General features: G+C 39.2%; 1 protein-coding gene across 1 annotated transcript in view; it reads right to left on the reverse strand.

Moving 5' to 3' along the window:
• NOL4 (nucleolar protein 4) overlaps nt 1-27942 on the reverse strand; it is a 188402-nt gene that overhangs the window by 154812 nt on the left and 5648 nt on the right. The window lies entirely within an intron of this gene.

Genomic DNA, 27942 nt, shown 5'->3' on the forward strand with positions numbered 1-27942 from the left:
CAGGAGCTGGCACTCTTGTTTTTGCAGGGCAGGCAGCTATAAAGCAGGCTATGTTTTGTAATACAAGGTAAGTATGTGAGGAATAAAATGTGAATGGCCCATTCTCGTGCAATCCATCACAATCTTTAAAGTTAGATCTCAGAAGGCAACAATGTCACTTAACCTTCAAAACTTAACACATTTGATAATGTCTTTACTGCTGCTGTAAGTCATGCCACCAAAAAAAAAAAAAAACCCCAACCCTGATTTACATTCACCCTTTGTAGCAAAGCAAATGAAATTGCTGCTTTTGTGACCAAATACAGACAAAAGACGAGAAATGAAAATACAACAATTGCATACAATTCCAAGTTGCTGCCTCCACTCCAATAACTTCCCAGTAATCCATTCCAGTAAGTTTGCTGGATGTGGACAACTACTATTTTTTTTCCTTACCATTTTATTCCAGCCCACATACTTTTATTTTTCACAAAGTTCATAGAAATAACCCAAATAATCCCAATGGCTTCAAAGGATCCCCAGGGTGGCAACGGGGCACTGACACATCACTATCAGTGATAGAGAAAATATCAGTATCTCTACAGCATAGCTTTCTACAAGTGCCTGATGGTATCAGATTAGGTGGTGTTAATACTCTACTAGCCATGCAAGCTTGTGCTGTCCTCTTCCATCATGCCCCTGCTCTTCCCACCCTTATTCAAAGAAGTCCCCTGCCCAAAGCTAGATACTTGCTACCATCCATTTAGCAGTCTGTGCTCCCTGTCTCAAAAAAGCTGGAATGGAGCAGAACTCCCTCGCATGTTAAGAGGATTTCCATAGTCCTGAAAAGAAGAAGAGTGGCAGATGTGATTGTGTTGAGGATGGAGGAAAGGTGAGGAATTTACAGTCTCCACCAAAGATTAAATCCTCAGAGAGATCAGCTGGAAAGAAGAGCTCAGAGACAGTAGAGATGCTCCCATCCCTGAAAAGTCCCTAAAATTTCACTAACCACCTGCTCAAAAATTTTGTGGCATCATGCCAGGTTCTGGTATCAGCAGCATTAAGAATTTTCTTTGTATTCTCTTCATTGCTGTGTATTATTAAAAAAAAAAAAATGTTTTAAAGATGGGGCCAAGACAAAATCAAGATTTTTGCTGCTTTAATCTTAAGGGGAATTCACATGCGAGTTCTGCAGGGGGCCCATCCTCTGTCATTATTTTCACACCACCCAAATGGCTCAGTGGGATTCTTAATGATTTCAAATGCTCTTATTATGACGACAGTGTTATCTCATGCCGCTCTCAGAACTGTCAGAAGTTTATAGCGTTGATTAACTGATAAAGATTTTATCTGCTTATTACTAATGAGTTTTGTTTTAGGAAACTTCCTGTGGGGGAGCTCTCTTTTTTAATTAAAGAAAAATCCATTACAACAATATTAATTTAAAACCTGAGATGCCACATCAGCAAAGCTGACACGTACAAATATTAGGAATGTATTCAAAGAAGAACCTCAAGATGGAAATTCTTTCTGCTGTTGTTGGTGGCCATAAGTGTACAGTGTTCTTTTTTGGCAGTCCCCCTGCCCCTCCTTCACTAGTCTGAGACCCAAAGAGAGGTAAGTATGATATGAGTGTGTTCTTCAGGTTATGTTTCATTCAGCTGATTATCGCAGTAAGCATCACTGCAACTTTTAAAAGTACAAGGAAGTAAAATCTGCACAAACTCTTTGTCATGCCCTTTAACTGAAATGCCAGAAAATGAATACAAACTTTGAAAATCTTGTCAGTCAGAAGTGATAGAAAAAAAAATGGTGTACACGGAGTGGAAACTTCTTCAGGAGAGACAACACTATCACTTAGCAATTATACTTGTATTTCATCGTAAATGAAACTGGTTGGAGCCGGGCAATGAATTGGTCAGGATTCATTCTGCATAGTGCTGCATAAGGTGATAAGACAGACCTTGTTTCAGAAAGGCTGCAGTGTTAAAAAAAAGGTGCTGAATTGCCATGAGTAGGCTGTTAAGTACATCTGGTAGTGCTCTGCAGAGACGTAAGCTCTAACTGCAATACACCAGATAAGTAACCTGAATGAGAATGAGATAGCTGTTTACTAAGACTTTAGATATCCCAGCACTGACATTTCAGCAAGCAAAAATCTGGGCAAATGTTACAACCCTAGACCTCAATTTAAACCATAATGTCTCTGAAGTGGACGCAGTTGTATCAGACTTTCCTATCACATGCCATTACATTACACTTTTATCCTGAAATTGCTATTTGATAAAGGCATTAACAAAGCAAGTCTTCTTTATAAGCTGGCTTTGGGTAAAATTTTCACAGTGCCTAAGGGGAAATTTTTTAGCCTCAACTAAGTCTAAAAAGAGACGAATGGGGGAATACATGATAATGCTATTCAGATGTCTGAAAGGCTATGAAATGTCCACAAGGGACAGGACAAGTAATAGGCTTAAACCACAGCAAGGGAGATTTACATTACACATTAGGAAAAGCTCACTATTGATGTGGATAGTCAAGTACAGTGGTAGTTTGCCTGGGGAGGTTTGGGGATCTCTGTCGCAGGAGGATTTTGAGACCAGGTTAGGAAAGTATCTGTCAGGAACAGTTTGAGTAAATCCTCTCTTGGATAGACCAGTTATTAATTGAGTCCCTTCTTGATAACTGAATAACTGAGAAGCTCAAAGATCATTTTCAAAGTTATAAGGGCACTAATAGTCCTAGGAGAGCAAGAAAGATATTTATAAATCACTGGGGTATTTTTAGGCATCTTTTTCATCATGAAAAGAACTCAAGTCCTACTCTTGGAGTTGACTTAGAGATAGAAGTTCCACTGCATGTTTCTTTTCAAAAATTGGACTTACAATCTTAAATTTTTTAGATTGACTGTCATCCCATTTGTTTCAGCTATCACAGAAGTATGTCCTTACTTCAAATCAGTTGCCTCAGATTCCTCTCTGGTCAACAATGTGACAACAACTACATAGCACAATTCATCCTTACAGGAGCTGAAACAGTTTCAATCTCTATCACAGCAGAGTTGCTTAATTTTACTCTTTGCATTGCAGATCTCATTTATGTTTATTCCTATGATCTTCCTATGTGCTTAGGATACAAATAAATAGATGTTTCTTTTCATTTTCAGCCCTAGAAATTGAATTTGCAATCTGAGATTAAAGTTGTTCAATTTTGTTTTGATATCTACACGAAAAATATTCTAATACACTTCTGGACAGTACTGATTTTACTGATAGTTATGCATCTCTCAAAAACTGCTGAGCATCCCTTTGAACGGTGATGCTTGAGGAGAGTCAGTCTCCTACTTTGAGATGGGATCTGCAGGGCTAGCAAGGGTAAAGAGAAAAAAGGTTGCCAATGATCCAAAACTCCTAGCAAAGAGATCAAAAAGATCTATTAAATAAATAAATAAATAAATAAATAAAATCCAGAAAGCAGTCATTTTAGCAGTTAGCTGAATAAAACAAGCCTTTAAAATTAAAGCTGACCAAAAGAAGGTTCTTGCTGTTTCTTGCTTGAGAACACCTGCTACATCTCGTGTTGAAGTTTCTTGGGGGAAATAGGACTTATAAAACGTCCTCTTGCTTCATGAATGAATATAACTATCAGCATCTTTACAATTTTTGAAAAATATTCCTATAAAAATGTGATAGAAGGAAATAGCAAATAAAAGAATAGGCTCGGGTGGTAGTTCTATAAAAAATGCTCAAATCTGTAAAAATCTCTGCTGTAAAAACATCAATGCCAGAAGCATCTACAAAACTTTAGGGGTAGGTGAAAATAACAATCAACCTAAATATTTTGTCACATTACATAAATCACATGCAAATACAAGACCACTTTGATTGCTGCAATATTTGTATAACAATTTTCTGGAATATACCAGTTTGGATTACAGAGAACATAAAGCACATTCGTGCCATCATATCTCAGCTGACTATCATGCAGTTTTGCTGTCTTTCACATTTTCATTGGACAGAGAGCAGTCTTTTGCTGACTGAAACCCTGTACCCTGAAAGCTTTATATGACCTTACAAAATGTTTTGCATGTAACCCAGCCACCTTGATAGTTTATACATAAGGAACTCCTGACATGATGTTATGCTGGTGTTTCATTATTTTTGTAGCAAACACTACCAACATTTGTGTTGTGTTAGGACGAACCAGTAGTTTATGCGTAACATAATCCTTATATACCTGCCTGCTAAAATTTTTTACAATAAATCATCAGATTGAAAATGTCATTATTTTTTACTGCCTTTATCTGCTTGCTCAGATGTAGCTATAAAAATACGAAAATTTAAGAAGATTGATTAGTATTTAAGAACATCTCTTGCTACTGTACAAATGAACAAATCTACTTTCATTGGCACATTGATTTGAATTCTCAAGTTATTAGTGCATTCATTTGAATATCTAAATCTCTACTGTCTGCAGCACAGAAATCTACAACAGATCAAAAACTATTATTGTTTGGCAGATATTATTAAGTGGCATAAAAATAAATAGATCATTTCTATCTAATTCCGAATGGAAGTTCCCTATAAGAGCAAAAGGGACATCTATTATTTGAAATGTATTGTTTCTGATACTCATTGTATGAACAATCTGAACAGCTAATCTCATCTTCTGCCAGCAGATGGAGATAGGAAAAATCAAAGATTCGTGAAGGCAGGAATACACCATTTCCACAGGACAAGTTCTTTCTCTGGAACTTTTAGAGCACTAACCTTACAAGGAGTAACACAATAAGCTTGGCTGTGCTATTAAAAAGTCAAACTTCACTGTGGAAATAAATTTTGAAAATCGAAAGAATTAACTTTGAAAATAGAATTAACTGAAGTAAAGTAGCAAATTTGAGATAAGAAACTAAAAATAAATGATACAGAGTTTAGGATTTTCTTCCGAGCAGAGATTTATGAAATCTGTAGGAATAAAAGTTAGGGTAGTATGGTTAGGTCGTGGTTAGATTCAATGATCCTTAAGGTCTCTTCCAACCTGAGTGATTCTATGATTCTGATTGTCCTGATGGGAGATTTTCAGAGATCTAATAAACAGCAAGAGAGACCAAATAAACGCTGAGTTCTTTTTCCCTTTGTCTCTTGGACGAGTCCAGGTGATAGGAAAGCACCAAAGCAAAATTTTTCAACAAACCATAAGAGAATGAGTGATGAGAGCCATTTAAATCTAAAAGATCCCACCTAAAAGGACTGTCCTACTGAGTAATTTGAGGTGAGGTCATCCCCTGGTGTTAATCACTAGCTCTATTAAATCCAGCTCTAGCAATTACATATAATGGATTGTGAAACCCAGCTTGCCAAGCTGCAAAAGAAAGGCTTATTTCCATGAAATGTAGTAGTATGGTCCTGGGAATGATTTCAAGACTGACAAGATACCTTCAGAGGTATCATCAGAAACCTGTTTGGTCTTCTGGCACAAAGAGGATAACAATTGGTCAGTGTCTCCGAGATAAATATTTAAAGCTTTATCCATATTGGAGAAGGGCAGAAACTTTTATTTTTCATCTGTCTTAGAAGAATTATGGATGGATAGGCAAACCTACCATCATGAGGGCTAGTGCAGGAGAAGGGCTTAGAAATGAAGGATGGGGCCTGTCCACTGTCTCTTGTATCTCCTATTAAAATAAGTACAGATATGGGAAGCAAGAAGTGTTTTCAAACAGATGCCTCGAGTTGAATCCATACTGAACCTGGAGGGGGACAGACAAAACTCCAGTGAGAATTCAAAGCAGACAGAGCCTGCAGGTTTTTACTCAGCATGCTAACACTTTTTAATTTATTTATTTATTTCTACTTTTTTGTTAATTATTTCTTCTTAGACTTTTAAACATTCACATAACTATTCTGAATAATTGGTCACAAGGCAGGCCACATTTTACTATTTGTTAAGCCTGTTGATCCAATCTAACCAAACACTACAGGTGATAGGTGAGCAAGCAGAGCAGCACAAGAGCAGAGCTGCAGAGCTAAAGCTGTTGATAACAAGGAACTGCTTTCACAGTACATGTATTTCAGTCTGGCTCTAGTCTGGTCCCTGGCACTGGACACAGTTAAGTGAATGTGGACAGGAGCTTTGTTTCAAGCACACTTTCCTTTTCCAAACTAAAACATCAATGCAGATGCAGCCATAGCATCTTCATTGCAAGTTGCACTTTTCACATGTGCACACTGTGATGAACACTCCCCAGATTGGTGAGGAAGATGCTTAAATGTCTAGCTCAGGGACACACAATGCCCTGGTCTGACTAGGAGAGCAGGAGGAAGGAAGATGCTGAACAATCATATATTCTGACACGGAAACCATATTGCCATATTCCACCCTGTACATACCTCCTATGACAGCAAATTCCTGCCTGCTTAGCCTGCTGAAATGGCAGGTGATGCTTGCATCATTAGATGCACAGTCCTACTGCGGCTATGCTCTTTCACGCTTTTTGTTGTTCTTTGTGTGTGTAAGAGGTTTGTTTGTTTGACTGATTTTGGGTTTGTTTTTATTTCACATAGAAAGCGAATGGTTGCTTTTTTCCACAAAACTATCTGCAGTTGATATATTTGATACAGAAACAATGAACTCAGGCATTAAGTGCATCGTATTTAGTAAAAAGTAGTTAGAACTGGATGGAAAGGAAGAGCTCATACAACATCTCAAGGAAGACCACAGTTTGCACTTTTGTGTGATAAATCTGAATAGACTATAATTCAGCAATGAATTCATGTTTTAAAAAAGGCATCTAGAAGATAATTCCTGATCTTAGAGCATTTTCAAATAATATGTCCAAAAGTCTTTATTTAATACAGAAAAGTGATTGACAACTATTTCCTCCTTCAAAAATGTTAACCAGACTTTCAATTCCTGTTCTCTGAAGGATGTCTGTTTTCTAGTGAGGTGGTTTTCTATTAGAAATAATTAAGTTTTGTCTTTTAAATATATATATATATTTTAAATATTCACTAAAGTTCTGAAAATATTCAGTACATTTCACTTGCTCATTTCAAACCCACTGTTTTGTAAGCTACAAGGTAGGACACTTAGCTAGGACATTGAAGATAACCAAAGAGGAGGAGTGCAACACAGATGAATTTTATCTCAAGTTTTTGCTTCATCTCACATTCATTATCAAAGTTTTAATGCATTTTCTTCTTCTTGATGGCTCATTAGAGGATTCATCTAAGTATGAGGAACTTTCAAAATAATTTTCTATAATTGTGTGAGTCCTAAGAAATGGCATTTTTTAAGCTTATAAAAACTGCCAAGACTTCAGTTCTTGCATGAAACATGATGAAAATGTATGAAAACTCATCCCATTAAAATAATGTGCTATTCTTTTAATATAAGTTAAACTGAATGTGAAGATAAGTATTAGGGTAGCAATAATATACAATAAATATCTCTTTTGTGAGAATGACAATAATTTCTTGTCCCAAACAAGGTTACCAAAATAAAACAACTAATTCTCTTCTATTATTTTTGACTGCAGAGGATAATAAAATTGATGACCGTGGATACTAAAATGGTCCTGTTTGATATGTTTTGGTGTTTCTTTTTGCTGCTTTTTTTTTTTTTTTTTTAATTATTGTTTCTGGTATTGTCATCAGCTCAGGAAACAGCAGTGGTAAAATCTACTAACAATATTAACTCTTCACAGTCCTTTGATGTCTCAAAACTTGCCCGTTTACATTTTAAAGTGTGCTATACTTTACAGGTATTCAAGCAGTAGGGGAATGCAATGTAGATCTATAATGCCACCTTTTTTCAGACTGATGAAATGCAACTACTGTATGCCCGAAGTAACCTAACACTAAAGTGAAGCATAAACAGTGAGAATTCATTGCTCCGAAGTGCTGCTCGTGAAATTAAATGTGCATTTTTGAATTATCTTCCACATACTCTAAATTGTCTGATACAGGGTGTTCCCAGAGGGAGGTTTTTTAATAAATAATGTGATTATGCATGTGCCAAGAGTCACATACTGTAATCAGGTTACAACACCACAGATCAACACTTTTCAGTGACAACACTTAAAAACACATATATAATAAATTGCTTTAAAAGCCTGCGTAATTTGTGAAATACTCCGAAAAGTCAGGGTAATGGGTTGGATCAGAAGACTGTTAGTAGGTTATGGTGTTAGTCTGTATAGATCTCCGGGCTCAGCTCCAGCAAGGGCTTCTGTCCCTTCGAGTTGCTTCCACCTGCTGTGAGCTGCAAGGAATAACCCTGGGGTGGCAGGGATGAAGTGTGTGACCTAATCTCTCCCATCTATGTTTCTGCAACAGCTGTTCACTTGCTTATACAAAATGAGTTCATGTTCTCAGCACAGTTCCCGGAGGACAGCTGTCTCCATCACCAAAACCATTGCTACAACAGACCATTAGGTGCCATTAATTGGTAACCTCATTAGCAACATCAGTAAAGGCACCAGGGATCAGCTTTTCAGCTGCACTGGTGCTGTACAGGCAGGTTACAGTAGGAATGGATGAGAAATCATTAGTGGCTTTACATCACCCATGGGGAGCCTTGGTTCTGACTCAACCCAGGTACTGGTTCAATGGGCAAAGAAGAAAGAGAGCTGTTCACAGCCCCAGTGCTAAAAGGGACAGCAGCCTCTAGCAACAAATCATGCTCTAACCAGGGGCTGGTTTCTCTGTTTCAGTTGCCAATATAATGCCTACTCCGGGAGAAAGCTGCCTGCTTGAGTGGGAGCAAAGTGATATCTCTGAGATGGGAATTTCCTGGAGGAGAAACTGAAATGGAAGTCCCTCTAGATTTCTGCAAGCAGTGAATACGGATTATGAAGGGGCTTGCTGTAATTCACAAGCAATGTTACCTGATCAGCCTTACAGGCCTTTGGTCACACATCTGTAAGATTAGCACAAAATTGCATCCAAAGGTCTGAGTGCATGGTACAGATTTCTGTTTGCATACACAGTGATCGAATCATAGAATCACCAAGGTTGAAAAATACCTCAAAGATTATTCAGTCCAAACATCTATCTACCACCTGTTTCCCCACTAAACCACATCCCTTAGTACAAAAACCATTTCTTGAACACCTCCAGGGACAGTGACTCAACTACTTCCCTAGGCAACCTGTTCCAGTGCTTCACCACTCTTTCAGAGAAGAAATTTTTCCTAATATCCAACCTGAATCTCCCATGATGCAACTTGAGGCAATCACCTCTAGTCCTATTGCTAGTTAGGTGGAAAGGGAGGCCAACTCCCACCTTGTCACGACCTCCTTTCAGGTTGTTGTAGAGTGCAGTAAGATCTCCCCTGAGCCTCCTCTTCTCCAGACTGAACAATCCCAGCTCCCTCAGCTACTCCTCACATCACAACCCTGATGAACTAATGCTATAAATGAAGTAGGATCTGTAGAGAGAATTAGGATCTGTTCTCAAATGAAGGGACACAAGATCTAGAAAACTCTGGCAAAACATCAGATACAAAATGTTTCCATCAAGTCTGAAACAGAAGTAGAAAATGGCATGTCAGATACTGACAGTAAATTCTGAATGTAGCCAGCAAATGTCATGAACAAAGTACCTATCAGAGATCTTCAGGAAAATTCACTAAAAGGACTGCAAAAGTTTTCACTCCAAAAATATATTGCTCTTATGTCAGACCTGAGGGAGGGCTTGTGTGCTCAATAGGGCACACTGAACTAAATTAGTTGGTAAATAAAGAATACTGCCTTTTCTATAATCATTTGTTAATGTATGTGCAGATCACATTTTACAAAATGAAATGACCTCAACAGGCTTGTATGGGACTCTTTAACAACTCATTTGTAGACTTAATCTTTAATTAAATTACATTTGCCTAATTCTATATTTTTTTTCACTCCTACAACAGCACTTTTCTCTCCTGGGTTACCTAGGCAAGAACAGGTACCAGATGCAAAGCCCAGTGTTTCTGCACGGCAGCACCACTGCAGTCAGATAATTTACACCAGTTTTTCTCCTCTTCTTCCTCCTCTCCTCCCCATCTGTAAACAAAGTCCGCAGCACGAAGAGGCCAATTCCTGCCAGCAGAAGCAAGTTTTGAAAAACACTGCTCAGCCATATGTTCAGCCCTGACCAGCAGGATCGTTAGGAGGCTGACATCTGCAGATGGAGAGTTCATATCATCATTCAGCAGAAACATGCTGCTACTGCACACTGAAGTCAATATTAGCCAGGCTTTGCTTAGGATAAATTTTCAGCACTGGCCTGCAATTTCACCTTGCCAATTAATTTTCTACTACACTGCTATGTAAAAAGAATCTAAGGAAAAAAAGTGGTGGTGATGACTGAAAAAGGAAGCCTTTAAAAACCCTTCTAGTAATCCTTTTTCTAATGAACACTGTTCTGTATCAAGTACTATACTGAAACTGTGTGATAGAAAGCACTTGCTAATGATGAACCTTCATGAAAGCCCAAACTCTCTTTGGCCTATAGCATTATGCTCTAAGAGGATACAACCATCTTAAAGGGCATCCTTAACTTATTCAAAGACTCAGGAGACTGAAACTTTCTCCAAATAAACTCTCATCAACACGTTTTTAATGAGGATAAGAATATAAGTCTTTCTCACCTTACTTAATGCCCTTCTGAAAACAGTGAGAATACTCAGTGTTCATGGGAGTCATACTGGTTCTTCCTATGGAAGCAGTAAGATAAAACACATTTTTCCCACTGTTTTTCTCTCCACTGCTCTTCTTTCAGTTTAGCTGCAGCTCCTCATGTGCTCTAAACCCTTTTTTTTTGTCAGTGCTTAAACAGATTTATAGTTAGCAATTTCCACAGAGACTGTGTGCATGTTCTCTCAGGCATGCTCAGGCACCACTCATTGGAGGCCTGGGAATAAAAGCTGTGTCTGTTCTGCCACTGGCAATGAAATTCAGTGGGTTCGTGCTTGCTGTGCCCTTTCTTCAGGCCTTCACTTCATAGCAGTCCCCTTCTTCGAAAGTCTGCACTTGAACAATATGCCTCTACATGAATTTTGTGTTTTGCAATCTTATCTAATATGCACTTGTATCACCGACTGTAAAAGCAGGAGAGTTGGCTTAAATTATTTTCTTTATTTGCTTTGAATATGAGTATGAATATGACAGAGATGTCCGAACTACAGATTCAAGGTAGAAGTGGGTTGGACCTTCAGTTACGAGAATTTTATTCCTGTCTCACGCCCTAAACAGCAAGTAATTCAAAATGACAGTAATTGCAAATTAAAACCTCAGATTTGTAAATGCTGTATTATTGTGGAAAGGGTAGGGTTTTTCCCTACACATAATTTTTTAGTGAAGACAGTAGGTACACTCCAGTTCTAATCACTGATGATGTTGAGAGCCAACCCTTTCCTATTTTTAGCAGAATTAAACAAACATACAAATAATGAGGGAAAACTTTACTTCCTCAACAGCACTTCAAAAATAGGTGCTTTGAATAAGTAGGTAACCTGATTTACCCAACATGTGGTGCGTGATAAAAGACAGGAAATCAGAATATTTGCAAGTTAAGGACTACCAATTAATCAAATGCTTGCAAGTCTCTGCCCTAATCTACGCATGCCTGTGAATTTACTACCATACAGTATTGCTCTGCATGCTAATGTTAGCATACGTAAAGCACAGTTGATGAAAGAAAAGATGAAATAGTCTGCTCTGTATAATTAAATTCTGTGATTATTCTTTCATATCTGCAGCAGTTAATATGCAAACTATAAGGATCTTCACAATTATTAGTACCATTGTGTGAAACAAAACGCAAACCCAGCAGTATATTAACATTTTTTTTCTTTAAGAATGTATCCTTAGTTGCACTTTCTTTATACAAAAAGACCAAAGTTTCAAATTTCTCAGCTGTTTACCAGAACAAGAAGAAAAAGTTGAAACACAGCATCAGAATTCAATTATGTGTTAAATACAGTATAATGGCTATATTATTCATCAGGTTCATGAGAATTTGGTGCTCTATGTCTTAATCTTACCTTAAACTAGCCTGTTCAAACTGAAGCAAAACCATAATTCATCGGTATTAAGTGACTTGCCCATTTTCTCACTCCTCTGTGAATACTGTGTGTATTAAGATAATGGGATACAGCACTCGGATGTGTTCAATAATAATAATGATAATAATGTTTCTCTTCCTCTCATTATGTACACATGCTGTGTACAGCTTGACTGATTGATATGGCCATCCACCCCAGAACCAGTCGTAATTCATGGCTTAGCTTGCAATGTGCCATGGGATCTCTTGAGATGAGTAGTACTCTACAACATCGGGGATGATGCAGATGAAAGAAAAATCATCTAGTCACTTACCCCTGATTATATAGGAATTTTTTTATATTGCTTATGATTTAGTCTGTGCAGTCAAGTTGTAAATGTCTTTTCTGAGAGACTGTTTTACAGACTAGCAGAGATAAGCACGGAATCTTTGGATGAGCCTCCGGGAACAGCCCACTACAGAACGTTTGTAGACTGCTGTGCTACTGCTCCTCAGTTATGCTCACTTGGAAGGTAGTCACTACACTAACACTCCCCAGGACACACCGCAGGGAGAGAGTCCCTCTGCCACATGAGATCACATCTGCAGATAAAGAGAGCCAGCAACGGCATGTCTGTGGTAGTGAAAAATAGGTGATCTCCTCCTCAGGGCTCTGCTGCAGCTTCCAGTCCCTGCTCTGCTTCTGCAGCTGCCAAAATACAGCTTCTCTTGTTAGATGTCCAGAATTTTTTTTCTTTCAGAATAATAACATTATTCAGAATCCCATTGAAGAATCTTGTTGATTTCAATAAACTATGACTCAAGTTCCCAAGTTGTTCACTTCTTTCTACAACCTTGCTCTGTCTGCAGAGACGAGGGATACATTGTCATCAGTTTTAGCCTCCTAGCAAAGATAATACAAAGCTTCTACAAAGCTGATCATAGTTTGATAACAACCTTAGAGATAGCTGAGGGTTTAAGGCTTCAAGTCTACGTTACAAGGAGAGCCAAGATTTTCATCTTGCCAACAATATCAATGATAACATTTTTTAATCTGTAAAGCAAAATGCTATCAAGAATGCAATTTGAAAGAGAAACATTTTGTTTCTTTCTGCATCAATTCAATATTAAAATGTATCCTCTGAGATGCTGCTGTGCCTACACGAAGTGGCCAAGCGCCTGTCTTAGAGCTTCATCTTCTCCTTCCATCAGGCTTGATTCTTCCTGGACTACATTTCCCAAGACACACTGCAAAAGGAGATCTTGTGTATCATGAAACTTTTAGTTAAATCAAGGACATTAATGTAGTATGAATTTTTGTATCACATCTCTCTCTTTGTAAATACACTGTATGCACTCATTTCCTTGCCCTTTATAGCAATCACTAACTTCAAATATCCTAAAAGGTTTTGCAGCACTTATACCAACAGATGGAGTCAGCTGTGAGGAATGAATATGTACTGTATCCACATCACTTAAGCCCTGTCTGCTCTAAGAAATACCCTGTTACGTTCCTGATGAATCACACCTGCTACCCAAACCACAGATATGGCTGGTTCTCCCCCACAAGAGAAACCACAGATTCAAAATCCCGCATCTACAGTGGGCAAAGAAGCATGGGGAACCTACAAGATGTTAAAAGACTGTGTAGACAATCCACGCTCTGTTCTTGCAAATAGCCTATTACAGTGCTACATTTTGAGTGCTACAGTCTTTGAAAGGAAATGACACAGTAATTTCCCATCAAATCAAATCATTTCCAGCATAACTTTTCATTGGGGGTATTCTGCATGTATCCTGGCATTTGTTTTCTGGGGAGACATCAGGCACAGCTGCACGTCTGGTAAATATGTATGTTTGTTTTTATGTATGCGTGTGTGTGAAATTAAATTCAATTTGATTCAATAATATGTTACTGGCATGGCAGGCTGGCTAGCCATTGCCTGAGAAAAACAAACAGACCCTTGAGGTAGCCGTCAGCAGCTGGTACAATGTGTTTGGGATGGGGTTTCATTCTCTATCTGGGGTTTTATTCCATCTATCTATTTACTACCATTTCCAATCTTGTTCGGTCACTTTTAACAGTAACCTCCCATCTGAAGGTACTTCACAACACGATGCTATCACTGCACTCTCTTTCTCCCAGGGTCAGGACCACACCTTCTTGTCAGGCTTTTTGACAAACATACATTATGATTTCTGATATAAAAAAAATAAATATCTTCCTGAAATTCCCCCACATTTTGGCTGTTGAAACAAAAAGTGTTACTTCATTTCATTTTCTCCTGACAAATTTTCTGCTCAGCTGTTCCTTTTCCTCTTTCTGTTTTGTTTGTTTGTTTGTTTGTTGTCTCCCTGTGTTTCCCCTTCTATGCCACAGCCATGCATTCTCCATTCAGTGTATCTGCCTCTGCTCTGCAAATTCACTGAAATAAAGAAAACTATTAACATGGCACAGCATCCAGCCTAGCGTCCTATTGTTTGCCTTCATCCTTTCCAGACCTCAGTGATATTGGTTTTCTGACCTCAGCTATATTGGGTTTTGTGAGTTATTAGATAGTAAGGAACCATTTTGTTCATCTCATCTCAGATGAAGTTATACTATGTATAACTTAACCTGCAACATTATGTGAATTAATCCTTGTGCACCACTGATGATCTAGATATTACAGCAATTCATTTGGTCCCACACAAGTCAAGCTATTAGAATTATGCAGCCCAAGAAGTGAAATATTCATGATGCTTTCACATTGGATCCTTCTGTGCTCCCAGGGTTGCAGCTGAAGGAATTCCCTCAGTTTGGATAAGATAGCACCTGGTGAGTACAGCCTTCAACAAGATATTTACCACAGAGCTCTCATTTTCCAGAGCCTTTCAGTATGCAGCAGCATAGTCACGCAACTTTTTCCATACAATGCTTTTACAATTTGATTTGTAAACCTCAGAACCTGAAACTTTGAGACTCTCCTACTATAAAGCTAAGATTTATATAATTTGAGATACGTTCAGCATTCCTTCTACTTAATTAAATTTTAGCCTTTTGTTTTGTTATTTTTATTTTCAGCACCTTCTGATTATTTTTTTTTTTCAAAGAGCTTACTAGGCATTATGTTGAAAGGATTTGACTGAATTCATATCTTTCATTTTCTTATCTTTCACACTGATGGCCTTTGTTTTAAGAATAATTATTTAACCTGGATTGGAACCATTAAAAATTAATGAAACTGGTCTGAAAAATGTTGTGATTTAATAAATAAAAAAATAACAGTTGTTTAGTACCCTGTTTTCTAAATACACAAGACGAAGAATCATAGAATCCTTGGAGTTGGAAGGGATCTCTGAGGGCCATTGAGTCCAATTCCCCTGCAATGAAAAGGAACACCACAGCTAAGTTGCACAAGGCCTTATTCAGCCTTGCCTTGAAAATCTGCAGGGCATCAACTCCACTTGGGTCTTCTGCAGACTTTTAAGTGAAAGTTCCCAAATAGCAATTGCTGACCATTTACAGCTTACAAATCAACAGTACTGGTCTCTGTAACCACAGTAACTACTGGTTTGTTATACACTCAACAGTCAAAAGTTGATAATAACATACCTGGGGTCCTTGAGAGATTTTGGGAATTGACAGGGAGTTACTGCTACAACTAACAGTCTCTTCTATAGAGATTGGAGGATTACTAAATGATTTTTGTCTGATTTTTTAATACAAAAGTAGAATTTTCACACAAGCATATGACTGTAGATGAGATTTTTCAAGAAAAAAAATGACAAACACCATGGGACTCACAAAGAAATTGTAACCGCTGATAATGCCCAATTTTAAGCTATTTTAACATCTGTGCAGAAAGAGAGAGCTTCCTGCTCTTCTGTACACTAACATCTTCAGGATATAAATACAGGTTTGTGGTTAGCTCTTCACAAAGGAATTCAATTTTATCTTCACAAGTGATGCTATTATTTGTCAGGTGCGTTACTATCCTATTAGGTGTCAACCTGTGTACTGTTGAAGACAATGGGAGTTCCCCACTTGATGGGGATTTGATGATGTATTCAAAGACACACAGTCCAGCATTTATCGAAGCCAACCAAAATTATACTTTGTATATTACCACTACAAGATAAACCTGTTCTAGTGCCCAGGGCTATGCACATCCATCCTGACCTGGGCTGCCTCATCCAGCTGCATGGAGGAAGAGACTCACATGTCTTTTTCAGAAGGGCAGATCTGACTTCATAGAATCTTAGAATTCACAGAATGGCTTGGGTTGAAAGGGACCTTAAAGATCATAGAGCTCCAACCCCCTATAGCAAGTTAATGTTTGTGTGTCAGAGAGCTGCCATCAGATTTTCCCATCACAACCATGCTCAATGATTTTTATTGCCCAGAACAGCCCATCCAGCACCCTGAGGGCCATAAGTTGAGCAGCAGTGCTCCTCAGTGATAGGTGGAACTATGTACTATGCTATATCCAAACAAGGACTACGAAGATCATGAAGGGTCTAGAAGCTAGGAAGTTTGAGGTCCCTGGGTTTGCTCAGCACAAAGCAGGAGAACTGAGGGGAGGATTCATGGTGGCTGCAGCTCCTCACAGGGTACGGAGGAGCAGCGCTGAGCTCTGCTCTCTGTGACAGCAACAGGGCCCGAGGGAACAGCATAGAGCTGTGTCAGGGGAGGGGCAGCTGGGGGTTAGGGAAAGGGTCTGCACCAGAGTGTGGTGGGCATGGAGCAGGCTGTCCAGGGCAGTGGGCACGGCCCTGAGCTGCCAGAGTTCAAGGACAATGTTCACGGACATAGGAATTGGATTTGGGTGGTACTGCGTAGAGCTATGAGTTGGACTTGATGATGTTTGTGGGTCCCTTCCAACTCAGGATATTTTATAATTCTAAACACTATGTTTAGAATTTAGCTATGATCACACAGGGCTGGTAGGCAGGAGCAGTCCTGAGCACTGGGTTCTGGCAAAAGCAGCAGCACAAGGTTTTTTCACTCCCTGCACCTCAACTCACACCAACCATGGCACATCAGCAAGCTTTGGTAACTGCATGTGGGGCTGCACCTACTGACGTGGGGCAGCACATCACAGTGTGGAGAATTTGCCAGGGGAACATGGGGCTTATTTTCAGAAACAAGGGTTTCCCAAGGCCAAACTGCTGGCTCTGGCTGCCTATGATGCCCACGCACCACACGAATACAGCACAAGCCTGCTGTGGGCACCCTGATGAATCAGAGAGCGTGCTGTTGCAGCACATCCCCACCAACATCCCGTTACTATGGGTGCACTAGGAGGGATAACCTCCGGCGCAGGCAGGGCCGCTCTCCGAGAATATACATTCACGCTAATGTTTCCCCTCGCCTTCCAGTTTCAGTCACTCAGCTCCCGGCCGTGCACGACGACCGCCAGAGGCGCAGCGCCCAGCCTAGGCGGGAGGCCCCGCTGCGGACCCGGGAGGGGGAGCGGCCGGCCGGGAGCCGCTGTGCGGCGGCCGCACAGGTGCTGCCGCAGCCCGTCGCCATGGGAACGGCGGGGGGGGAACGGCCGTGCCCGCTCCCCCCTTGCCGCGAGTGGGCGTGAGGGGCGGGTGTGCGCGTGTGTGTGTGCGTGTCCCGGAGGTATTGCGCTGTTACTATAGGAACCGGCGGGGGGAGGCGGTGGCGGCGCGGTCGCACCCTCTCCTTCTCCCCCTCCCCGTGCCCTCAATGCCAGCCCGGGCCTTGCATCCAGTCACGGGGCGGCGGAGGAGCCGCGCAGCCATGGGCCGCGGAGCGTGGAGCGGGGAGCCGCCTTGCCTCGATCCCTCCGTGCCTGACGGGGCGCCCGGCTGCCCCGCAGCTATGCGCATCCGCACGGGGGAAGAGGAAAAAATAATTAAAAAAAATAGTAATAATAATAATTAAAAAAAAAAATTACAACAATTAAAAAAAAAAAAAGGCTCAATGGTGGTTGTTTACTGTACCATATGGCTGCAGGGGGAGGGGTGGGGGAAATGTCTGCCGGTTGCTGAACCGGTGCACTCATTATGTCCGATGGAGTCAGAGTCAGCCCTGCTGCGCCTCGTTTGGCCGGCGCCAAATCTCAAGGCATTCCCCTGAATTTCCCCCCAGCACCTCGGCCGCAGTAGGAGTACGTGGTTCCTCCTCTCTGCCACCACTAGACAGGAGATGACAGGGCACGGCCTGCCCTGAGGCTCCAGAGTCTCCATTTTGAGCATCGATGTTTTCTGTGGGGCCTCACCAGGAGCGGGGCTTCTCCCTAGTCTGTCTGCGTTAAAACCTGTGTGTGTCTTTTGTTTTGTGATGTGTGGCGTGTAGCTCACAGCCATACGTGATGTGCCAAAAAATATTCAAATGCTGCTGGTATTTTTCATGGTTTGGTTTGAGATGAAAAGCTGGCCCATCTCAGGGCACCTCTGTGCATTGTGGATGTGTAAGAAGGGCTGTGATGGGACGTTTCTGCCATCAAATGCCATGGAGAGTGGCATCTCTTGGCCAGGGTCAGTGGATGTCCCTCAGAACGGCTTTCCTCACCATGATTCACATGAGAGGAGCTGCACCTCTGGATTATCAGAGAGATAAAATCCACAGGCAGCAGAGTCTCTGAATAGGCAACTGTACTGCTATCCACATTACCTTGTAAAATTGAAGTATTGATTTTTTAAAAGCATGGTTTGCTATTTAGCAGACCGATCCCACTACTACTGCAGTCAGTGGGATTTTGATATTGACTTCAGCGGGAACAGTTTTTGCCACTAAAATGGTCTATTTCACATTATTATGGTAATGTCATTTACTAATTCTTAAAATCAACCCTCTTGGCCTTGCACATTTGAGGAGATTACAGTACAAATTATTTCAGCTCAACTCATTCAGTGCGTTTCTGCTCATGTCATGTCCAAAGTTTTGTTTAGATAAATCAGATAGATAACTTACTGCTCCAGATGGCTGTGGGCGGATTGGGCCTAATAAGTTCTCCAGTTACATGTTTTTGAGGTTTGGTTTTTGTTGTGTTTTTGTTGGCTGTTGGTGATGGTGGTGGTTTTTTAATTTTACAGAAGTTTACATTTAGAAACCCATTTGTAGATCTCCTCTTGTGTGCAGTTTCGACTGCATTTGGTTGCTCACCAAAATAGCTTGCCTTCCAAAGAAAGATTAAAAATATCAAAATGCAGCCAGCACAGTGAGCGAATCAGTTCAGCTGATGTGACACAAATGTGCTGAGCCTACTGCCCATAGATAATATACATTTGAAGCTTGGCACCTGTCGTTGGGTTGGAATTCAAAATGAGAAGCTGCAGGCCTCAATGTCTGGAAATAAAGGCAACATAAGGAAAAAAACTAATGTCTGTCTATTAGTAAATAATAATCTTTGCAACAGCAAAGGCAGGTGATGAGGATCGAAGAAAATGTGTAGCTCTGCAGCCATCAGATAGATTTTGGGGCTGTTGTACAGCAGTGAACATATTCACATTCAAATTGTGAGTTATGGCCAGCACCTATTTTGCATGTATGTATAAAGACAAGCTTTTGGTGTCTAGCAACATTCTGCATAGCTTCTTTCTGCTATATCATGCTGTGATACTCATTAAACAAAATGTTGACTAATAAGCTCTGATTTGAAATAAATATTGGGGAAGATATGTAGAATTTGTTCAAAATACCTTTGAAATGAAATTTCAGTGAAAAATACAATAAAAAAGTAATCATGGTTTATCTTCCTCACATTTTCCAGGCAGTTTGAATTGTTAGATGATTAATATCTTACAGTCATTCTGTGTTTATTGGTGGCCGACAGGTATGCTTAGCTGCATAAATACTGATTTTGAAAATCAATAGTTGTCTTATTACCAAGCCAACAGGAAGCACCGTCCTTATTTTGCTTGGTTTATTTCATTAGCTTTATTATTGTTGTTCTGAAGTTTGTAGTATGCATTTCCAGACTGAGCTGACTTTCCCCAGCCTCCACCCCTCCCAAAGCTGACTTACTTTCCTTAGTATGAGCTCACAGGGAGCTATTAAGTGAAAGTTTGTTTATCCTCTATTTGCTTTAACACTTTACCCCATTTGTTCTCTCGTCTGGCTTTTCTTTCAGTATTATTAGAAGCAGAGCTTCTCTAATGTAAATATAGTTCAAAGAACGTGGAAAAGGGAAAGAGATCTGAATTCTCCCCATAGTGCATGTTTTAATGAAAAATCTGTGGAAATGGGAGAATATTTAAAACCAAGCAAACAAACTACTTCAACAATGTGACTGAGGATAAGTGTATGCGTTGTGCGTGTTTAGTAGGAAAGAGGAGAGGATGAGATATATGCCTTTAATGTACTGTATATGGGGAGTTTAAAGGACAGAGGTCAAGCTGATTTCTGCAGCAGGGAGCTGTTCATACAGTGCTCAGGCATTGCAGAAGCTTATACTGTACCAAGGAGTGGAGGCTGCTTGCTTCCAGAAGTGTTTTACAACCGGTGTTGGCCTTGATGGAATTAAGCCTTTGTGTGGGCTTTTATATGTTTCACAAACATATGTATACATTTGTTAAGCACTGTTCTATAGCATTGTAGTATCTTACAGCAAAGAGGGCTAGCAGTTACAGGTAAATTATTCTTTACAAATGGAAGAATTTTATTCTAAGATATCATACTGAGATCCCAGCCATTACCACCCAGCCAAATGATATGAACTGCGCAGAGCTATGAGTGCATCGGGTGGGTGCTTTCTGAGTGGCTATCGCTGAAGAACTGCACAGTGCCTTCAAAGCAGAGGCATCATCTTTGTGCCAAAAAAACCCACAGGCTTAGTGCTTTTCCTGTCCCTCAAGGGGATTTTATCCAGTACTATTTAGAATCACAGAATCCTTAGAGTTGGAAGGGACCTCTGAGGGCCATCTAGTCCAACTCCCCTGCTATGAACAGGGACACTGTAGCTAGAATGACAGAACTGGTGCTGGAGCTCTCAGATTTAAACAGCTCAATTCTTCCTAACAACCTAAAGCTACAATTTTTCATCCCTTTTGTAGATCTGTTAGTTTACTTCATTTATTTCATTATTTCATTTTGAGTATTTTCACAGAACATTTCATACCAAGCATTGTTCCTCTGCCTGCTTTCAAATAGCAGCAAACACGATAAAGCAAATCTGTAAAAATGTTTGTAGTTTGTATAACTGAAAATTTTCCTGACAACACTAATTAAGGAACAATTTTTTAGAAAAAAAAATAAAATAAAATTGAGGCGATAACCTGTGAACTTATTAATGTTCAAATGTTTAATGTTATTATTAAAGAAATTTGACCTGCTTTCTCCTGTTTAAAAATGCTTTTTTCTTTCTTTTTTTAGCTCAGGTTTTGAAAACAGCCCTTTTGGTTTGAATTGAAAATGTAGGATGCAATAGGAATATCCTTCTAAGAATAGTTTCAGCTCTACAGCTTCCTCAATATCCCATATATCTCACCAAAACTGGTTTTGGAACTGATTTGAATAAAATGTTACAATTTGTTATCTAGAGGGACAACTGAAAAGGAAGGGAGTAGTTTTATTTGAACCAGCTTTATTTAGTTCTAGAGCTAGCATAATTTCCATTGACTTATTATTTGCTTCAGTAGAAATGTAACTCACCAAAAGCTTACCATATGCCAAACTTATATCTCAGTTACTCCAAAACAGTAGTAACTGAGATATAAGTTTGGCCTTTTACACTGGTAGAACAAAGTGGAGGATTTGTGTAGATTTTCTAAAAAAGTGATGTTGTTGTCCAATGAGTTTACAATATACATTTTTTTGGATAAATGTTTTTTGCAGATGCATCCTTGCAGAACTATTCTGTCTACTTAGTCCCAGATTCAGACTAAAAGGAGTAAACTGGAATGGAGTCTTTCTGAACTACACGCTTTAGATGGATGCCTTGCATTGGAATAGCGTATTCCTTAAAATAGGGCTGAGCTGTTTGCTCACTCTGAACTACATTCTTTAGTATTATGGCAACCATGGCTGTAGGGCTTCACTGAATTCTCAGAATAAATGATATTGAAAGATGTCATTAAAAATTTTAAAAGAAAATACAAGTAGATTAAGGGAAAAGAGAATGAGCTACATTCTTTATTTCTTTCCATTGTCATTTCTTGAGAAGTGCAGTGGGACGACTCCTCTAAATAGATATATGCCATTTGTGCTGGTCAGGCTGGTCAAAAGCAAAGTCATCCAGAAATTACATTTCTTTGAATGAATGATTTTTCTCTCATACTTATAAATAATTCTCTAATAACCCTGTGTGTTCTTGTTTTTTTCCTTTCTGCCTTAGTAAGAGTTTGGTAATAGTTGTAAAAAGAGCCAGCAAAAAGTGCTTGCACAAGTAGGCAAAAATGTGAAGGCGAAACCAGCACGTTTCTTTTCATCACAAGTAAATTGGAAAATGGAGATGGTTAATTGAAAACTTTCTGTATAAATCACTGTAATCTTGTATACTGATCCACATAGGTCTGTACTGGAGCTCAGACATTTGTCAGTCTCCTTCCTTTTTACAGATTACTAATAACCCTACATCAACAAGCCACAGAAACTGCCACTGTCAAGCTGACCAACAAACCATCTAGTCCCAGTCTCCAAGGGATTCTGTAAAAGATGTTTCAGAGCTCAGTAATTAACAAGTAAACAAATAAATCCTTAAACAAAACACAACGCATCACACTGCATTGTGCACTAATGACCAAATTATTTTCCTCTGTTAGCCTCAAACCAACATAAGAAAACATACCAAAAGCTTACTAATCCATTTATGGAATGTGAAGCCAGAGCATGATGGTTGAGACTGCCAGCAATACCAAATTTCAGCACAAAGGAGAAGGACGTTGGAAGATGCTGGGTTTCCACCGCACTCTATTTCCTCATGTTGACTACATAGACTGGAGAGCTCTATGGGAAAACACACAGAGAGCTGCTGCCTGCCTACAGGTAACATAGGTGGAGTGCCATCAGCATGCCAACACTTCCAAGGAAACAGAGGAGGAAGGGCTGAAACGTCACCTTGTCCTGTTCTGCTCCAGCCAGGATAGCTGAACTGATAGAAAGAATCCTTACAAGAGCCACAGAACTATCACTGTCTTGTAAAGTCCTTGGAAGAGGCTTTTGCTGAATCAGGTAAAGTTTCTTCTAGGGATGCAATGCAGACTTTCCATTCCCAACACTAAGGTTATGAAACAATGGCCTAACTTTGAATTTGCCTATTAACATAGTTGTCAAATGAGTCTCAGAGGATGGAATAGGATTAAAAAGGGCACCTGCTGAATTTTCTTTCTGCTGTTCATCAGTATTTACACCGCACCATTTCTTCAATTTTTCTCTACCATTTTACAGATCTCTTTTCTGTTGTGTATTTTCTCTTAAATCTCATCTGTGGTATGGCCAATTCAAATGTGTTTCATTTGGAAGTACCCCATTTTGTTTAATTATCTTAACCACCTTCCCTGGAACTTTCATATGTCTTGGTCTTTTAGTGTTGAGGTAAATACACTAAGTGTGTTATTAAAGGCAAGGGCATATCATTTAATTAATGAGAAGAATAAGTTTTCCATATGATTCTCCATACTTTTCCTAATGGTATACTTATTTATGATATGCATGCATTGATTTGTTCGAAATTATTCCTAAATATTTCCCTTGAGATGTTATGATAAATCTGTACATTTTCAGTGTGATTGAAAAGCGTGAAATCTCTCGTTCCTTTCAAAAAGCTAGTACCACAGTGGCATGAGATGTAAATTACCTGGCAATGGTCTGGAGGGAACTGCCTGCCATAATTTCTTTTGTCCTTTGTTGTGGTATTTCTATTCTCTTTCCTGACTCTTCCTTAACTTTCTTAATCTAATTAATTTGCATCTCCAATTGGTGTTGAAACCTCTTTATTTGTCTGGGTTTTATCTGTACTCTTAGTACATATGTATGTGCATGTGCACATCGAACTACATTTGTATAGTTCTGTCACTTTCTATGGTTTTCCAATTTTTCACCGGCTTTAACTTGTTATCACAAATTTTCAACCTAACTTTAGTAAAACCAGTATCAGACTGTTTTCATTTCAGAAGGAAGACAGAACCAAATTTTCACCTGAAAATTACCTCTGAATATGACAGGTAAGAGGAATGTAATTAACCTTACAAAATCTAAACTAGTTGCATCAACCAGGTACAGTTCGTGTTGACACATAGCAGCTCTAGTATTAATGATTTTCTTATTGATTGTTTTTCTAGTGTTGAAATCTGGTTCAGTGGTCTGTTATTTCTACCACCTCTTTTTTTCTCTTTCCAATACATTTTGACTATCCTCCAATATCATCACTGCATGTAGTGGCAAGTGATACATTTTAATAATATTTTGGTTACTTCATTCTTGAGTTCTTCAGTATTCTATGATTTGTATTAGTCCTGGTGATTTACTGCAATTTAATATATCCATTCACCATCACCTTTTTCTTTGTTCCTCTGTTTATGATAATTCTTCAGCTTCATCATCTGAAAAATGTAAACCCAGAAAACATATTTCCTCATTACCCATAACAGAGAAAATATGCACAGAAAAATTAAGTTTTGTGAAACCTTTTTATACTCTTTGATTGTCTTCCTTGTCTGCTGAAACCTCTGGCCATACTTTAGCTGTTCTTCTCCTGATGTACCAAATAGTTGTATAATTATTCATCTTCTGTTAGCTCAGGTTACTCATCATTCAAAAGTCTGATTTCTCATGTATCAATACAGTTCTGCTTTATCCTACAGATAGGTCACGATTTAATGGCAGCTATGTCAGCTCTGGATCAGCCTTGAACAAAAGATCTCTACAAAATCCACTTGGCATATTGCTAGTAGTCCACATGTACGTTCAGAGGTGATAATGAGAACAATTCCAACACTTATTCATTTAAAACTTGTATGGTGAGCTAGAGCTATATGTTATTTAAGTACAAGTGGCCTCATCACTTAATTTTTTTTTTTTTTAAAGTACAGTCAAAATATTAAAGTGTCCATCTGTCATTGTGTTAAAAATTTAGGAGTAAAAAAAATTACAGAAATTTCGGACACGCAGACCTTACTGGCAACATAAAGACATATAACCTCTCATTTCTTAGTGGAACCTAATTACAACTTCTCAAGTCAAAAAAGCTGAATTACTTTTGTCTTGAGCTCCATTGGATCATTTAATAAAAACTGTCCTTCCAACCTGTTACAGAATACATATTTCTAGGGGAGGGGAGGGGGAGTCTTTATTTGAGGTCAAGGCTTCCATAGATTAAATTTTTATGTAAAAAGTTCACTACCAATAACCTCTTAAATTGAGGAGTATCCACAAATACAAGTAAGTGGTTCAGATTCTACCATTCAGTGTCAGCAACTAGCTTTAATCACATAGTAACATGCACATAGTAACTGTCAGTCTTTGAGGCTTGCAGTTATTGAATAAGCAGTTACAAACCTGAACAACTGCTTATGCTTAAAGTGATAATCTCTGAGGAAGTCCATTGCATCCAGAAAAATGTCCAGTGCTATAACTTGTAGCAAGTCTTTCTTGTCTACCTAGGTATTTCATGTTCATAAGCCTTTAAAAATACCTTGCTGGTGGAAATCTGGGGCTGTGAGGTTCATCTGCTTATGCAGAACAAAAAAAGGTAATTTAAGAAAGCTTCAGGAATCTCATTCATTGCTGTTGTAGGGCAGCAACTTCCATGCACCAGCTGGTATCATCCCTTGAGTTTTTTAAAGCCAAGGAGGCCTCTGACAGATCTAAAATGACATATTCAAGATCAAAGTATCTTTTATGTTCTGTGAAGTTCATTTTGGAACTTTGTTGATCAGGGTCACCTATGCAACAAAGATTAAATGATTCCTGTGCTCTGTGGTACATGGAAAGTTGCAGAATCTAATGGGATTTTCCTAGAGATCCATGTTTCCTGGCATGCTATCTCATGATCTTTCTCCACACCAAGCTCATTTATATCTCTGTTCAACATTTGCCCTGCTTGTTTTCTTCCTTTGTTACCAGCAAGCTCTCAAGAGCTGTGTCATTTGTGCTGGGAAATACCAGGATCCAAATAGCTTCCTTCAGAACAAAACCAAAGCTGATAGTTGCCTCCTTTGAACAGCAGACCGAAACTTAGGGTTTGATGACAGCCAATTTTTATTTATTTCCATAGTGTAAAATTAAATTTGAATCATTAACTCAGGCACTGTCCAGCACGGGCCTTCTTCCCTGCTCATAGGAAGTGCTCTCTCTGTGTGAATTCATCTCCTTTCTGTCTAGAGCATTGAACAAGAACAGTGGTGAACACCCCAGAAATTAGATAGTTTGTTTTCAAACTATCACCATTTAAAAATTAGATAAATTACCAGTTGGTTGTACTGGTGCATATCTCCTCATTCTAGATGTGGCTTACTAGCAAATGCCTTCTTACATTTCTTACTGATCTCATAGCTGTGTAGCTACAGAAACAATACTTGCTACCTAGTATTTACTAGTATTACAAAAGGAGCACTTTAAATGATTCTTCCTTTAAAAATTGTCTTTCTTTGGCTCATGTTTCTTTGGAAAATTCTAGCTCAACGTTGTTAATACAAAATCTCAAATCCTCCTCTTCCATTGCCTCTCTGTCACACACACATGTGGAGATAGCATCTTACATATGGCCTCTAACATTTTTCAGTTTCAGGACAGAGTTATTCTCTTAATTCGGGAACACTGAGCTGAATGCCTACATCAAGAGTTGCCAAGTATAAACCGGTTTTGTTCCATCTGCTAGGACCATTTTCCAGCACTACCCGTCTGATTCAGCGGCCTCCCTCCTCACAGAGCCCGTAGGGAGGCCTGAGAATGGCAGGATGGAAGGCATGGGTAACTGAAGAGCTCTGGAGACCTGAATAGGGAAAGTGTGGCTGTCAGGAAAATGAGACGGATGCGGCAGGGCTTGAATACAGATGCTGAGCCCAGAAAGTGCATTTAATAGGACTGTAAACTACTGTGGAAACATACCCTGGGATAAATCACAATTCACTCTCAGCGTCACCTTTCTGTGGCACTAACTCCCGTTATGTGTTAGCAGTTCAGTAGACTGCAGAGCTACCAATACCAAATGTTTGACGAGCCCTTTTCTTTCTTTTTGATACTGATGGATAAAATACCAGAGAGAAATGCAGCAAAGCAAGTCTATGTATTTTCAGATTGCTATAAAATTCCCCCAAATACTAAGCACATTTTAAAACAGAAGATAATTTAAAGCACCGTATTTTGACATATAGTTATTTTATACTGTGATCTGTTTCTGATACAATATCATTCATAAAAAAACTAATTTTTGTGAAATCAAGTGAACCGTAAACTCCTATGCCCATCACTGTCCCTCATCACTATCAGCACGAGGTGGGCTGGGATACACCCTGTTCCACAGACCTGACTGGCCTATAATTTGTAAGCCCTAAATCCTGTAATCAGATTCAGTAGCACAGCCCTGCGTGTGTTTGGCCTCACTGTTCTGCTCATGACAGTCCAAGAGGTGCCAGGTCCCGCTGGACAAAATGTGGTTTCTGAATGAAAGGCCATTCTATATGGCCTATTACTGGAAAATAATAAAAGAAGACGCAGGAAAATTTGTACATTAAGCATGGACACAGGATAATTTGTACATTAAGCGTGGGATTTTGTTAAAGTCTGTGGAGTCATTCCAAAGTAAAAATGATATAAAAACAATCTGAACCTGGCATTTGAGGTTATATTCTAGTACTTTGCTAATACACTGTGCGTTCTGTGTCAGAATCGTATCTCAATCATTTTAGGCCATTCTATTTTGAAGATAAGTTCTGCTTAAAACCTGGTTGGGCCATTATTTTGTAACTTATCTGTGTATCAATACTGACCAGAGGAGTCATATTTATGTCTATGGAAGATGCAAAACAAGAGAAAGAGAAGTTACTT

This window comes from Meleagris gallopavo, chromosome 3, assembly GCF_905368555.1.
Source record: "Meleagris gallopavo chromosome 3, MGAL_WU_HG_1.1, whole genome shotgun sequence".
NCBI lineage: Eukaryota > Metazoa > Chordata > Aves > Galliformes > Phasianidae > Meleagris > Meleagris gallopavo.